This window comes from Chiloscyllium plagiosum, unplaced genomic scaffold, assembly GCF_037043375.1.
Source record: "Chiloscyllium plagiosum isolate Xiang-an unplaced genomic scaffold, Cpla_swu_hap1 HiC_scaffold_46, whole genome shotgun sequence".
Taxonomy (NCBI): Eukaryota; Metazoa; Chordata; class Chondrichthyes; order Orectolobiformes; family Hemiscylliidae; genus Chiloscyllium; species Chiloscyllium plagiosum.
Window position 1 is genome coordinate 13,715,562 of NW_028270184.1, and position 15,367 is coordinate 13,730,928.

Sequence of the window (15,367 nt, forward strand, 5' to 3'; positions counted from 1 at the left end):
GAATTAGTCTGTTCGGCCCATTGGGTCTGCTCCACTGCTTGTTCATGGCTAATATGTTTCTCAACCCATTTCTCCTGCCTTCCTCCATAACTGTTGATCCTGCTACCACTCAAGAACCTATCAATGTCTCTCTTGAATACATTCAATAATGTAAGGGTTCAAAACTGTTCACAATATTCCAAATGCAGTCTGCCCTTGTATTCTAGACTATTTGAAATGAATGCTAAAATGGTATTTGCCTTCTTAACTGCCAACAGAACCTGCATGTTGACCTTAAAAGAATTCCTGAATTAGGACTCCAAAGTCCATTTGTGCTGGAGATTTCTGAATCTTTTCCCTGTTTAGAAAATAGTCCATGCCTCTATTCTTCCTGCCAAAGTGCATCACCTCATACTTTCCCATATTTATCCATCTGCTACATCTTTTCCCACTTGTCTAGCAAGTCCAAGTCCTTCTGTAGCCTTCCCTCTTCCTCAACATGATCTGTCTCTCCACCTATGTTTGTGTCATCTGCAAATGTAGAAACACTGCCCTCAGTTCCTTTGTCCATAATGCATAATGTGGATTGTTGTGATCCCAACACCAACCCCTGTGGAAGTCCATGAGTCATCAGCTTCCATCCAGTAAAAGACCCCTTTATTCTGACTGTCTGTCTTCTACCACTTAGCCAATCCTTTATCTTGCCACTGACACCATGCTCTGGTCTTATTTAGCAGCCTGCTGAGTGGTACCTTGTCAAAGGACTTCTGGAAATCCAAAAAGATCACATCCATTGGCTCTCCTTTGTCTAACTTGTTTATTACCCCCTCAAAGAATTCTGACAAATTTGTCAGGCATGACCCCTCGTTGACAAAGCTGACTCTGCCCTATTTTGCCATGCACTGCCAATGACTCTGCAGTCTCATCCTTTAAAATGGCCTCTAAAACCTTACCAACAACTGATGTCAGGGTGCCCAGCCTATAGTTTCCTGCCTGTTCCTCCCTCCTTCCTTAAACAGGGATATTGCATTAGCCATTTTCCAGTCCGTTAGGACCCTTCCTGATGCCAGTGATTTCTGAAAAATCACCTCCAATGCCTCTACAGTCTCCTTCGCTATCTCCTTCAGAAGTCTGGGGTGTAGTCCATCTGGTCATCTTGATTTATCCACCTTCAGACCTTTCAGCTTCCCCCAGCATGTTCACCTTAGTGATGGCCATAATACTCATCTCTGCCCCATGCCTCTCTTAATTCACATATGCTGCTGGTGTCTTCCACTGTGAAAACCGATGCAAAGTACCTACTCAGTCCCTCCACCATTTCTTTGTTCCCCATTACTACTTCTCCAGTGGTCCAATGTTCATTCTTTCTCTCTGTAACCTTTTATAGATTTTTTTTAAAAACTACTGCAGTCTTCTTTTGTATTACTGGTTGCTTATTCATTTCTCCTCTTATTGTTTTTCTTTGTTTAAATTATCCTCTGCTGGTTTTTAGAGGCTTCCTAATGCTCTGGCTGCCTCTAATCCTCACCACATTATATGCTTTTTTTTCTTTTGCTTTGTTGTCCCTGACTTCCCTTCTTTGCTGTGTGGAGTTTGCACATTCTCCCCGTGTCTGCGTGGGTTTCCTCCCACAGTCCAAAGATGTGCAGGTCAGATGAATTGGTTATGCTAAATTGCCCATAGTGTTAGGTGCATTAGTCAGGGGTAAATATAGGGTAGGGGAATGGGTCTGGGTGAGTTACTCTTTGGAGGGTCAGTGTGGACTTGTTGGACCAAAGGGCTTGTTTCCACACTATAGGGAATCTAATCTAATCTAATCCTCTCTCACACTGGAGAGAAGCCATTCCCCTGCTCTGCATATGGGAAAGGATACACTCAGTCATTCCATTTGCCGACACATCAGCAAGTTCATATGTTAGTGCAGGGTTTGGATTCTGCGTACTGCTTCTGTTAATCACACCTAGGATTGACTATGTTTAGTTTGTTAACATCCCCTATAACTGGATGGAGCTTAATATTGTGGATGTATCACTGTTTTTCAGTGTTGCAATGTTTTTTTTTAAAAGACCACCTTTCCCACTTACAATCATTTCCCTGAACTCGATTACACCACTGTTCCGAACTTTTGTTCAGTCAACCCTGAATGCAATATCTACAATTCAATCACTGAGATCTTCCACTGATAAACTCCTCCAATGAGAAGGTGCTGATTAATTGTTGCTGACAATTCTTACTGACTTGTATATTCTTCACAGGGACCCCTTCATTATGGCCTGAAATGAAGCAAAATAATGAAATATTTTCCAGGAACATCAATAGACGTTGTACTCATCAACATTAATATTGATGAAATTTGGAATTGCTGGGTTCAGTAACTTTTGACACGTTTCCCAATATTTGGTGAATGTAGAACTCACAATAAAGACTGAATTCAGACCTACTCAGCAGAGATGGCATCTATCCCTGAAGCAAATACTAAAACCCCCTGATGTACAACATAAACCCAACAGCTAAAAAACAGTTTTACTTAAAGGAGCCAAGATAGTCATGTATATTGCAGGTGAATATGGTGCAAATAAACCCTGGGTCAATTTGAGCAAAGAAATCCAAACTGCCTTTGCTGATTGAAATCTATGTGCTGTGTGTGATGCGATTGAGAGATAACTCGGTACAACCATCACCAACATTATCCCTACCTGAAAATGACAGATGGTGAAGTACACAGGGAGAGAAATAAGCAAATGCCTCACTGGGTTGAACATTACTCTGAGCTGTACTCCTGTGAAACAGATATTCCCCCCAGTCTCCATTTGATACTTTACTGCAGTTGAACTGAATTGAATTGAATTTATTGTCACATGTACCGAGACACAGTGAAAAGCTTTGTCTTGTGAGCAATACAGGCAGATCACATATTTAAATAGCATAGATAAGTAAATAATAAGTAAACAGCGGCAAAACAAAAAGACGGTACAGGCAAATGCTACAAGTTTGTGAGGCCCTTCAGTATTCTAACAACAGTGGGGTAGAAACTGTTTTGGAATCAACTGGTGTGTGTGTTCAGGCTTCTGTATCTTCCTCCCGATGGTAGAGGTTGTAGAAAAACATTGCCAGGGTGGGATGGATCTTTGAGAATGCTGGCAGCCTTTCCTTGACAGTGGGCCTGGTAGATGGATTCTATAGATGGGAGGGTGGCCTTTTTGATTGTCTGGGCCGAGTTCACCACTCTCTGTAACCGTCTCTGATCTTGAATGGTACAGTTGCCATACCAGGCAATGATACATCCAGACAGAACGTTCTCGATGGCATTCCTATAAAAGTTGGCAAGGGTATTCGCCATCATGCAAAATTTTCCTAGCTGCCTGAGGAAGAGGAGACATTGTTGGGCCTTTGTAACCAGTGCGTCCACATGAAGAGTCCAAGAAAGCTTGTTGTGGACGACCACTCCCAGGATCTTGCCACTCTCCACTCGTTCCACCTCTGTGCAGTTAATGTGTGGGGGGGCACGAGTAACATCCCGCTGAAAGTCAGTAGTGAGTTCCTTGGTTTTGCTGGCATTGAGAGCTAGGTTGTTCTCAGTGCACCATTTTTCCAGGTCTTCCACCTCCTGTCTGTAGTCTGTAGTCTGATTTGACCGACTGTGTGGTGTCACCAGCGAACTTGTAAATTGCCTGTCCTGATTGAGTTGAATGCAGATCCCTCCTCAACTGATCTGGAAAAAGCTGTTGAATGGATTGTCAAAATTTCTGTAAGTACACAAAAATGAAAAGAGTGTCAAAACCAATTGTGGGTCTATTCATAATTGGAAATATAGAAAAAGCAAAGATTCTAAGTACTTGTGTCTGTCTTCAAAGAGGAGGATACAATATGTTTCCCAGAAATAATTAAGGTAGACAATTCTAGTATTAGTAAAATGTAGAATATGAGATGTAAATAGGACTGAATGTTGAGAAACTGGGGACCGTCAGGGGGTGTCTGGCTCGTGGGGAGAGTGAAAGAGAGGGAAGCAGGAGGGGCAGCTGGTCAGATTGTCTTCATTCTCCTGACAAAGCAGCTCCATGAGTTTGCTCTTGTTTTGGGGACGTGAAGATGGAGGACTTGGAGAGAGGGAGAGTGCTTGAAAAGGAACAGTCTCATGTTATAGACATTTAAGAGACTCAAAACACTGTGGGTAAGACAAAGAGAATTTATTTCATCTGCAGAATATTAACACCCATGGATGTACATTTGCTCGCTGAGCTGGAAGGTTCATTTTCAAGGGGTCCAAGTCGATGTGTCTGCTGATAGAGTTCTGGTTGGAATGACATATGATAACTCGAACTCTGTCAACAAACACATCGACTTGGACCCCATTTACTACCCTCTGAGAAAAAGAACAGGAAGGGGCACCACCAACCCAAGGAAACCAAAATACACAAATAGGAGGCAGGTCATAACACCAGTGCTTCACTGGACACTCACTGATGATGTTACCTAGTATGGTGATGATACATCTGAGAACAAACCTTCCAGCTCAGCAAACAAACTACTAGAGAAGATGCAAAACCTGACCTACTCTTGGGAAATAAGGCAGGGCAGGTCACCGAGGTATCAGTGGGAGAGCACTTTGGGGCCAGTGACCATAATTCAATTAATTTTAAAACAGTTATGGAAAAGAATAGACCAGATCTAAAAGCTGAAATTCTAAATTGATGGAAGGCAATTGACGGTATTAGGCAAGAACTTTCAAAGCTGATTGGGGACAGATGTTCACAGGTAAAGGGACGGCTGGAAAATGGGAAGCCTTCAGAAATGAGATAATGAGAGTCCAGAGTTAAGGTGAAAGGAAAGTCTGGTAGGTGTGGGGAATGCTGGATGACTAGAGAAATTGAGATTTTGGTTAAGAAAAAGAAAGAAGCTTATGACAGGTAGAGACAGGAGAGATTGAGAGAATTCTTAGAGGAATATAAAGACAGTAGGAGTATACTTATGAGGGAAATCAGGAGGGCAAAAAGGGGACATGAGATAGCTTTGGCAATAAAGGGTTTTTATAAATACATTAAAGACAAAAGAGTAACTAGGGAGAGAATAGGGCCCCTCAAAGGTCAGCCTATGTATGGAGCTGCAGGAGATGTGGAAGATACTAAACAAGTATTTTGCATCAGTGTTTACTGTGGAGATGGACGTGGAAGTTCTAGAATGTGGAGAAATAGATGGTGACATTTGAAAAACATCATATTACAGAGGAGGAGGTGCTGGATGTCTTGAAATGCATAAAAATGGGTAAATCCCCAGGACCTGATCAGGTGTACCCTTGAACTCTGTGGGAAGCTGGGAAGTGATTGCTGGGCCCTTTGCTGAGATATTTGTATAATGGATAACCACAAGTGAGGCGCCAGAAGACTGGAGGTTTGCTAACGTGGTGCCACTATTTAAGAAAGATGGTAAGGAAAAGCCAGGGAAGTATAGACCGGTGAGTTTGACATCAGTGGTGGGCAGTTGGAGAGAATCTAATGGACAGGATTTACATATATTTGGAAAAGCAAGATTATGGATACTCAACATGGCTTTGTGCGTGGGAAATTATGTCTCACTAACTTAATTGAGTTTTTTGAAGTAACAAAGAGGATTGATGAGGGCAGAGTGGCGGACGTGACCGTATGGACTTCAGTAAGGTGTTTGACAAGGTTCCTCATGGGAGACTGGTTAGCAAGGTTAAATCACATGGAATATAGGGAGAACTAGCCATTTGGATTCAGAACTGGTTTGAAGGTAGAATAAGAGGGTGGTAGAGGGTTGCTTTTCAGACTGGAGGCCTGTGAACAGCGATGTGTAACAAGCATCAGTGCTGGGTCCACTGCTTTTTGTTATTCATATAAATGATTTGGATGTAAACATAGGAGGTATGATTAGTAAGTTTGCAGATCACACTAAAATTGGAGGTGTAGTGGACAGTGAAGAAGGTTACCTCAGAATGCAACAGGGTCTTGATCAGATATGGGCCAATGGGCTGAGCAATGGCAGATGGAGTTTAATTTAGATAAAGGTACGGTGCTGCATTTTGGAAAAGCAATTCGGGGCAGTACTTATACACTTAGTGGTAAGGTCCTGGGGAGTGCTTGGAGATCTTGGAATGCTCGTTCATAGTTCCTTGAAAATGGAGTCACAGGTAGACAGAATGGTGAAGGCGGCATTTGGTATGCTTGCCTTTATGGGTCAGTGCATTGAATGTAGGAGTTGAGAGAAAATGTTGCAGCTGTATAGGACATTGGTTAGGCCATTTTTGGAATACTACATGCAGTTCTGGTCTCCCTGCTGTGGGAAGGATGTTGTGAAACATGAAAGAGATAAGATTTAGAAGGAATGTTACCAGGGTTGGAGGGTTTGAGTTACACTGAGAGGCTGAATAGGATGGAGCTTTTTTCCCCTGGAGTGTCAGAGGCAGAGAGGGAACCGTGTAGAGGTTTATAAAAATCATGAGGGGCATGAATAGGGTGAATGGACAAGGACTTTTCCTTGGGGTGGGGGAGTCCAAAACTAGATGGCGTAGGTTTAAGATGAGAGAGGAAAAATTTAGAAGGGGCATAAGGCGCAACCTTTTCATGCAGACGGTGGTGAGTGTATGGAATGAGCTGCCAGAGGAAGAGGTGGAGATTGGTACAATTACAACATGTAAAAGGCATCTGGATGGGTATAAGAATAGGAAGGGTTTAGAGGGATGCAGGTGAAATTCTGGCAAATAGGACCAGATTAATTTAGGCTATTTGGTCGAATTGTACCAAAGGGTCTGTTTCCATGCTGTACAGCTCTATGACTCTATGCCAGACTGGGATGAATAACTTTTGTAGCTTGTCCATGCATTCTTTAAATGTTTGCCAAAACCTATCTCCCATCCTCTATTTAAATATTGGTCCACAATTTATCACAATTAACTCACACCAGTACTATTATCATTTTCTTTCTTTTGTTACAGTCTCGGTCACAGAGATAGCATCACCCACCATCTTAATGAAGAATTCTATCCTGTTGTGGTCACTCTTCCCTAAGGACCCATGCTCAACTTGATTGTCAATTATTCCTTTCTTGTTACCCAATACCATCTGCTTCTTCAACATATTGATACATTAAACTGTTCCATATACACACTAAGAACTCCTCTATTGTATTGCTACTGACTTGATTTGCCCAATTTATATGCTGGTTAAAGTCCCCCATAATTACAGCCCTAACTTTTTTGCTCGCACCTCTAATTTCCATTTGAATGCTGTCCTCAATATTGCTATGGCATACTGGCATCTATATCCAATCGTCCTATCATTTTCTGCCCATTGATGTTTCTAAGCTCAACCCACACAGATTGTACTTCACCAGAGCCTATATCCTTGCTCACAATCACATTAATTTCCTGCTTCAGTCAGCAGTTCTAACCCACCTCCTTTACTTTTTTGCCTTCCAAACCTGTCTTTCTTGGACAACTTGCTGATTCCAGTACCAATCTCATAAACCTCCCCTTAACCACCTCCAGTAAATTTACAAAAGACCATCAAAACCTGCACACAGTAATCGAGATGTGATCTCACCAATTTCCCATAAAATGAAGCAGAACATTTAGATTTATGTTAGATTCCTGTCATCATAAAGGATACAGCCCATTAACTTTGATTCCATGCCAAATGTGCATACGAACTTTGTGACTCATACTCTATAACCCCTAAATCCCTCTGCACCTCAGAATTCTGCAGTCATTCTCCACTGAAGGAATACTCTGCTGTTTATTACTCTTCCTATAAAAACGATGACTTCACATTTTCCTCATTATACTCCAGCTGCAAGATATTTTGCCCATACACTAAACCTATCTACAACCTCATGTCTTGATCACAACATGGTTTTCTATCCATCTTTAGCTACATTGCCTTCAATCCCCTCATCGAAGTGATTTATGTAAATTGTGAAAGGTTGGGTAGTGTATTAGGCCCAACCGTCTCCAGTATGGACAAGAGATAGAATCAAGAACAGTGGACAGTATCAGGCAATTTTAAGGACCACAATCCACCTAACCCTGCCATTCTGTGGGCCATGGAAGGAAATATAAGTACCTGGAGGAAACCCATGCAGTCATAGGGAGTACATGTAATCTCCAAACAGATATTCACCCAAGGGTGGAATCAAACTCGGGTTCCTGCGCTGTGGGGCAGCAGTGCAATCATGCTGCCCAAAATTGACTGGTAAGACCTGGGTTTCCACCAGGAACCTTTATATCTCCAGAATAATATATTATATACTAATAGCCAACTGAGGGGAATAAAGCTCGTTTCTTCCCCCCAGAATGATTGGTACTATACATTCCTCTGAAGAGAATCAATGGCTTCAAAAAGTAAATTAGACAAGCATTTAAGGGAAATAAACTTACAGGGTTTTGGGGAGAGCAATGGGAATTAGAGAAACTGCACTTCTGTAAGTTGGCATTGATGAAATAGGCTAAATTACTTCTTTCTGTGCCGTAATGAATCTAAGACTGATTTCTGCAACCTCAGTTCATAATATAACCCTGGAGTCCAGCAATCACGGGCAAATCTGCAGTGGTCCCCCAGGAAGGTCCACAGTCTCTCCATGCTCAACAGTCGTACCAAGCCATATTCTCCGGGGCTGCTTTGCACACGATTTTGAATTTCTCAAAGCTTTCCAGTGGCACTAACCTCGGAAATCTTTTCCCACAGACCCAACAAACCAACCTATCACCGCGCTGATTGATGGTGAAGTGCTGGTGAATGGAGTGACTCTGTTAGATTTTTGCTGGGATGTCTGGTTGGAAGTAACGATCTTATGCAAGTAACGATGCACAAGACCGTCGGACGTGGGAGCAGAAGTTAGGCTATTCAGCCCATCGAGCCTGCTCGGCCACTCAGTCGTGGCTGTTAAGTTTCTGAACCCCATTCTCCCGCTTTCTGCCCGGAACCCTTGACAATCCAGAATCTATCTATCTGCCTCAGTCTTAAATACACACTCAATACCGTTGCATCCATAGCCTTCCATGTCATGGCAGTGAGTGAGATGTAGAAACAAGAATGCACAGATAGCATTCCTCCTCCTGTCCAGGCCACAATACTCTGGCTCCAGGACACCAACTGCACATGCGCACACTGGTCCATGTCCGCCTTCTCTTTCACCGATTGGTTGAAAGATTAGCCCCGCCCCTCACCCTTCCAGACGGCCGATCGGTTCGGCCCGCCCCCATCTTCGGATTGGTTGGTGCCCCCCGCCCATCTCCTTGTTTCCTCCAATTGTTTGGAAGACGAGTGCATCAGCTTGCACTTGCGGTCCCGCCCCCTGCTTACTATTGGTCGGGAGGGGTCATCAATCAAGCGGGGCCTGGTGGGCAGGGCGTGAAGTGGGACTGCGAGCGATGGCCCGGGAGGAATGTTCGTCTTTCACATGCACAAATGGTGAGTGAAGGCTAGAGATGAGGGCAGTGTTTGGCGTAAAATATTCCAGCGAGAAGGCTTCGTGATTGCCTTAGATTAGGTTTCAAGCCCCAGATGTGGGCCTCGAGCCAGGCAAACCTCCAGGCGCTCTCCTCGAAACCGGTCCCGGTCAACGGCAGTGCGCGTGCGTGATGGTTGTGGTGACGTATTGAGTGGGCGTGGCTGTGTTACTCCGCCCCCAAAGGCAGTGCGCGTGCGTGATGGTTGTGGTGACGCATTGAGTGGGCGTGGCTGTGTAACTCCGCCCCCCCTTCATGTGTCCATCTGTGGTTCTGTGGTTTCATTGATTGTTTCCGGTGGGAGGCTTCAGTGTGGTTAAAAATGCAATATGAAGGGGACGTGAAGCTTAACGTGATTATAAAGCAACAATCCCACAAGGATCCAACTGCTGTAACCTTCGGGCGTCTCAGCAGCTGAATCCTTCCTGCACATGGAGCAGGTGAATGCTGTGTCCCCAGTGTGACTGTATACCATTGTGTGGCCAGCTCAGGCAGGTCATTGTCCTGGTATTTCCACACTGTCGGTATCTCCTGGCTGGATGATCAAATAAATTCTCATCCAATGGACAGAACATCCCGTTTAATTTCTCTGAACTGTGTGCAGTGTGATTTTTATTTCGGTCTGAGTTAAAACTCTTTCCACAGTCAGTTCACTGGAACACACTCACTCAGGCTGTGTAACTTGTTCTAGCTCTTTCTACAGTCTACTGGTAGACCATATGTAAGAGGAACAGGAGTAGACCATTTGCCCCCTCAAGTCTGTTGTGCCATTCTGTATGATTGTGTCTGATCTGGCATTTCTCATGTCCACTTTCCAGCATTTTTCCTGTATCCTTAGATTCTTGATCAGTAGAAGAATCAATCTTAGTCTTAAATATATACAAGAATTCTGCCCCTATAGCTCTCTGAGCCCTTAGAAGAAATTCCTCCTCATCCTAGTTTTAAATTGGTGCTGTTTATTCTGAGACTATGCTTTCTGGTCCTAGACTCTTCGATGAGAGGGAACATCCACTCAGCATTTACCCTGTTAAACCCCTTCAGAATCTGATTTGCTTCAATCTCTTTGTTCTAAACTACAATGATCAGTGTCCTACTCACTCAAACTCTGTCACTGGTTAAAAGTCTTTCTACTGAGCACGTGCTGATATTTTTGTTAAAAATCATTTTTGGTTTGAATCTGAGAGCTGAAGAGGACCTCTGGACTGTGAGCAGCATTATGTGTTAAAAAGAGCAAACAAGATTGTGTTTGTTTCGGAGGCCAGACCTGAAAGTTAATTGCAGGTTGGTTCTTCTTCAAAAACTCTGGAGACTCTTTTGGCCATTAATGAGATCAGTGTCTGACAACTCCTACCAGCAAGGCTGGGATAGGATATGCTCAAACATAAGTGACAGCTGGAGTTTTTGAACTGTGGCTGTCTGATGATACTAAGCTAGGTGGCAGGGTGAAATGTGAGGAGGATGTTAGGAGATAACAGGGTGACCTGGACAGGTTAGTGAGTGGTCAGATACATGGCAGATGCAGTGGATAAATGTATGGTTATCCACTTTGGTGGCAAGAACAGGAAGGCAGATTACTACCTAAATGGAATCAATTTAGGTAAAGGGGCAGTACAAAGAGATCTGGGTGTTCTTGTACACCAGTCAATGAAGGTAAGCACGCAGGTACAGCAGGTAGTGAATAAGGCGAATAGCATGCTGGCCTTCGTAACAAGAGGGATTGAGTATAGAAGCAAAGAGGTTCTTCTGCAGCTGTACAGGGCCCTGGTGAGACCGCACCTGGAGTATTGTGTGCAGTTCTGATCTCCAAATTTGAGGAAAGACATTCTGGCTATTGAGGGAGTGCAGCGTAGGTTCACGAGGTCAATTCCTGGAATGGCGGGACTACCTTATGCTGAAAGACGGAGCAACTGGGCTTGTATACCCTTGAGTTTAGAAGACTGAGAGGGGATCTGATTGAGACATGTAAGAGTATTAAAGGATTGGACACTCTGGAGGCAGGAAACATGTTTCCGCTGATGGGTGAGTGCCGAACCAGAGGGCACAGCGTAAACATACGGGGTAGACCATTTAGGACAGAGATGAGGAGAAACTTCTTCACCCAGAGAGTGGTGGCTGTGTGGAATGCTCTGCCCCAGAAGGCAGTGGAGGCCCAGTCCCTGGATTCATTTAAGAAAGAGTTGGATAGAGCTCTCAAGGATAGTGGAATCAAGGGTTATGAAGATAAGGCAGGAAGAGGATACTGATTAAGGATGATCAGCCATGATCATATTGAATGGTGGTGCAGGCTCGAAGGGCAGAATGGCCTACTCCTGCACCTATTGTCTATTGTCTATAAAAGGAGTTTGGTTGTTAATGTTTCAGCATGAAGACTTAAAAATCCTATGTACCTGTGCAACAATGCATTATGGAAACTGATTAAGTAATCTGGTCAGTTTTGCTTTTGTTTTTACTCTTGACTTAGCTCTTAATTGTTTATTTATCTGTCTTTGGTGTGAATGGGGCTGAAAACAAAGGTTATTGGGTTAAATAATTGCTGTGTTTGCTCCAGGTTATATGCAGTATGCCCTTGGGAGACACTTGTGCACATGCCAGTGACTGAGATTGATGGAAAAGTGTCCACTGCTACAGTCTGTGTGGTGAAGCTACTCTCAGATTGCTGTTTGGTAAGGAGTTACAGGATTTTCATCCTTTGGTGATGAGGTTGTGCTGATATGTGTCTCAGTTACAATCATTTTGTTTTTATATCCCACCTTGAACAGAATAGAAATGTAGAAAATAGGAACAGGTGTAGGCCCTTGTAGTGTTTGATCCCACTCCGCTATTTAGTGTGATCATGGTGTTCATTCTACTCGGCTTATTCCATTTTAAACCCATACCCTTTGATCCCTTTAACCCTCAGAGCTATATCTGTCTTCTTGGAAACATTCAATGTTTGCCTTAACTGGAGTTTGGTGCCATAGAAAAGCACAGGCTCACCACTCTGAGTAAAGAATTTATTTTCTCATCTCTGTCTTAAACAGCCTACTCCATATCCTTAAACTAGGACCCCTGATTCTCGACTCCCAGGTCATTGACAGCAATCTTCCTCCATTTACCTTGTCAGTCCTTGTAAAATTTTATTGGTTTCTGTGAGATCATCCCCCGGTTCTTTTCAACCTCCGTGTGTTTCGATCTGACAATCCATTCTGTCCTCCTACAGTCAGTCCTGACATCCCAGGAATCGACCTGGTAAACCTTTGTTGTACAGCCTCCATAGATAGAGTGTCCTTTGTCAGAAAAATATTCCAAAACCCCACACAGTACTTCGAATGTAGTCTCACCCTGTACAATATCAGAACGACATTCCTGCTCCTGTACTCAAATCCTCTCCCTATGAAGGCCATAAAAACCAATTGTTTTCTTCACCTCCAGGTGCACCTGCATGCTTACTTTCAGCGACTTGTGTGCAAGAACACCGGATTTAATTTAACATCCCCCTTTCCCAGCCTATCCCCATTCAGATGATAATTGGTCTTCCTGTTTTTGTGATTAAATTGGATAACCTCCTGTTTATCTACATTATCCTTCACCTGCCTTGCATTTTTGCCCACTCCCCCGATTCCAAATCGCACTGAAATACTTCCACATCGACTTTGCAATTCACTGTCTCACCCAGCTTCATGTCATTTACAAACTTGGAGATATGACATTTAAATTTCCTCATCTAAATCGTTAATATAGATTGTGAATAGCCGGGGTCCAAGCACCTTATCCCTGCTGTACCAGATTGAGCATTGTCTGCCATTCAAAAAAAAAAAGACCTGTTTCTTCCTGCTGTTTGTTTTCTGTCTGCCAGCCAGTTCAGTATCCGCATCAATACTGCATCCCCAATCCCAAGTAAACCACATCCACTGCCTCCTTATCAATGCTAAAGGTTGCATTCCTGAAAGATTCCAGGAGATTGGTTCAACACCAACCCTCACTTTTAAGCAGTGTCATCTAATTCTAGGCATGATGTGGAGGAGCCGGCGTTAGACTGGAGTGGTCAAAGTTACAAATCACACAACACCAGGTTATAATCCAACAGGTTTATTTGGAAGCACTAGCTTTCAGAGCAAGCCGTGCTCCAAAACCTAGTGCTTCCAAGTAAACCAGTTAGACTATAACCTTGTGTTATGTGATCTAATTCTAGATTATCCCACAAGAGGAAACATCATTTTCACTTCCACTCTGTGAATGCCAGTTAGGATCTCTTGTATGTTTTAATCAATTTACAGAGATATACAGCACAGAAACAGTCCCTTCGGTCCAACTCATCCATGCCAACAAGCTATCTTAAATCAATCTAGTCCCAGCATTTAGCCCATATTCATATACTCATCCAGATTCCTTTTTAAATTTTGTGATTGTACCAGTCTCCACCACTTCTTCTGGCAGCTCGTTCTATACGTGCACCACCTTCTGCGTGAAGACTTTGCCCACTAGGTACCTTTTAAATCTTTCCCCTGTCACCATAAACCTATGCCCTCTAGTTTTGGACCTACTCCCACCCCAAGGAAAAGGCCTTCTTCATTTCCCCTACCCAGGCCCCTCATGATTTTATAAACCCCAACGATCCGCATCCATGAACACCAACTAGCCACGAAACCACACGACCAGCTATCCTTAGTAGCCACACACACAGATGACAAGCAACATGAATTTGACTGGGACAACACTAATATTATAGGACAAGCCAAACAGAGAACAGCCAGGGAATTCCTAGAGGCATGGCACTCATCCACAGATTCAATCAATAAGCACATCGACCTGGACCCGATATACCGACCACTGCAGCGGACAGCTGGAACTGACAACCAGAAGCGGCAGAGACAAACCACTATAAATGCCGGAGGAAACATCACAGAAGCGCTTCATAGGAGGCTCCCAAGCACTGAGGATGTCACCTAGACAGGGGACGAAACGTCTGCAACACAAATTCCCAGCTCGGTGAACAGAACCACAACAGTTGTACAAGACTTTGGTTTGGCCACATTTGGAATACTGTGTACAGTTCTGGTCACCTCATTACCGAAAGGATGTGGATGCTTTGGAGACGGTGCAGAGGAAGTTCACTAGGATGTTGCCTGGTATGGAGGGTGCTGGCTATGAAGAGAGATCGAGTGGACTAGGATTATTTTCATTAGAAATACGGAGTTTGGGGGGAAGTTGATTGAGGTTTACAAAATCATGAGAAGTATAGACAGGATGGATAGCAAGAAACTTTTTCCCAGAGTGGGGATTCAATTACTAGGGTTCAAGGTGAGAGGGGAAAAGTTTAAAGAAGATATGTGTGGAAAGTTCTTTACACGGAGGGTCGTGGGTGTCTGAAAGGTGTTTCCAGCAGAGGTGACAGAGATGGGCACGATAGCATCTTTTAACATAGATGTAGACAGATACATGAATGGGAAAGGAGCAGAGGGATACAGATCCTTAGAAACGAGGCAACACCTTTAGATAGATGATCTGGATCAATGCAGGGTTGGAGGGCTGAAGCATCTGTTCTTGTGCTGTGATTTTCTTTGTTCTTTGTTCACAATCCTTTGGGCGAAGAAGTTCCTCATCAACTCAGTCCTAAATCTGCTTCCCCTTATTTTGAGGCTATGACTCCTAATTCTGGTTTCAGCTGCCAGTGGAAACATTCCCCCCTCGTCAACCTTATCTATTTATTTCATAATGTTATGTTTCTATAAGACTCCCCTACCCCACCAATCTTCTAAATTCCATTAAGCATAGCCCCAGTCCTACTGAATCTCGTAAGCCAACCCTCTCACCTTCAGAAACAACCTAGTGAAACTTCTCTGCATCGCTTCCAGTGCCAGTATATCCTTTCGCCAGTAAGGAGACTAAAATTGCACACAGTATTCCAGTGTAGCCTCACCAACACAACAAAGTCTCCCTATTTTT

General features: G+C 43.6%; 1 protein-coding gene across 4 annotated transcripts in view; it reads left to right on the plus strand.

Annotated features, from left to right (window-relative positions):
• The window catches only part of LOC122543924 (uncharacterized), an 85,011-nt gene that overhangs the window by 47,476 nt on the left and 22,168 nt on the right, over positions 1-15,367 (plus strand). For 2 of the 4 annotated variants that reach the window (XR_015754573.1, XR_015754574.1), the window contains exon 3: positions 11,991-12,105. The exons of 1 other annotated variant lie outside the window; for it this stretch is intronic. The gene's annotated coding sequence lies outside the window, so the exon portion shown is untranslated. Of the gene's footprint in view, positions 1-6,931; positions 7,086-11,990; positions 12,106-15,367 lie in introns of those variants that run through there. One more of the 4 variants, XR_006310187.2, reaches the window with a different exon arrangement.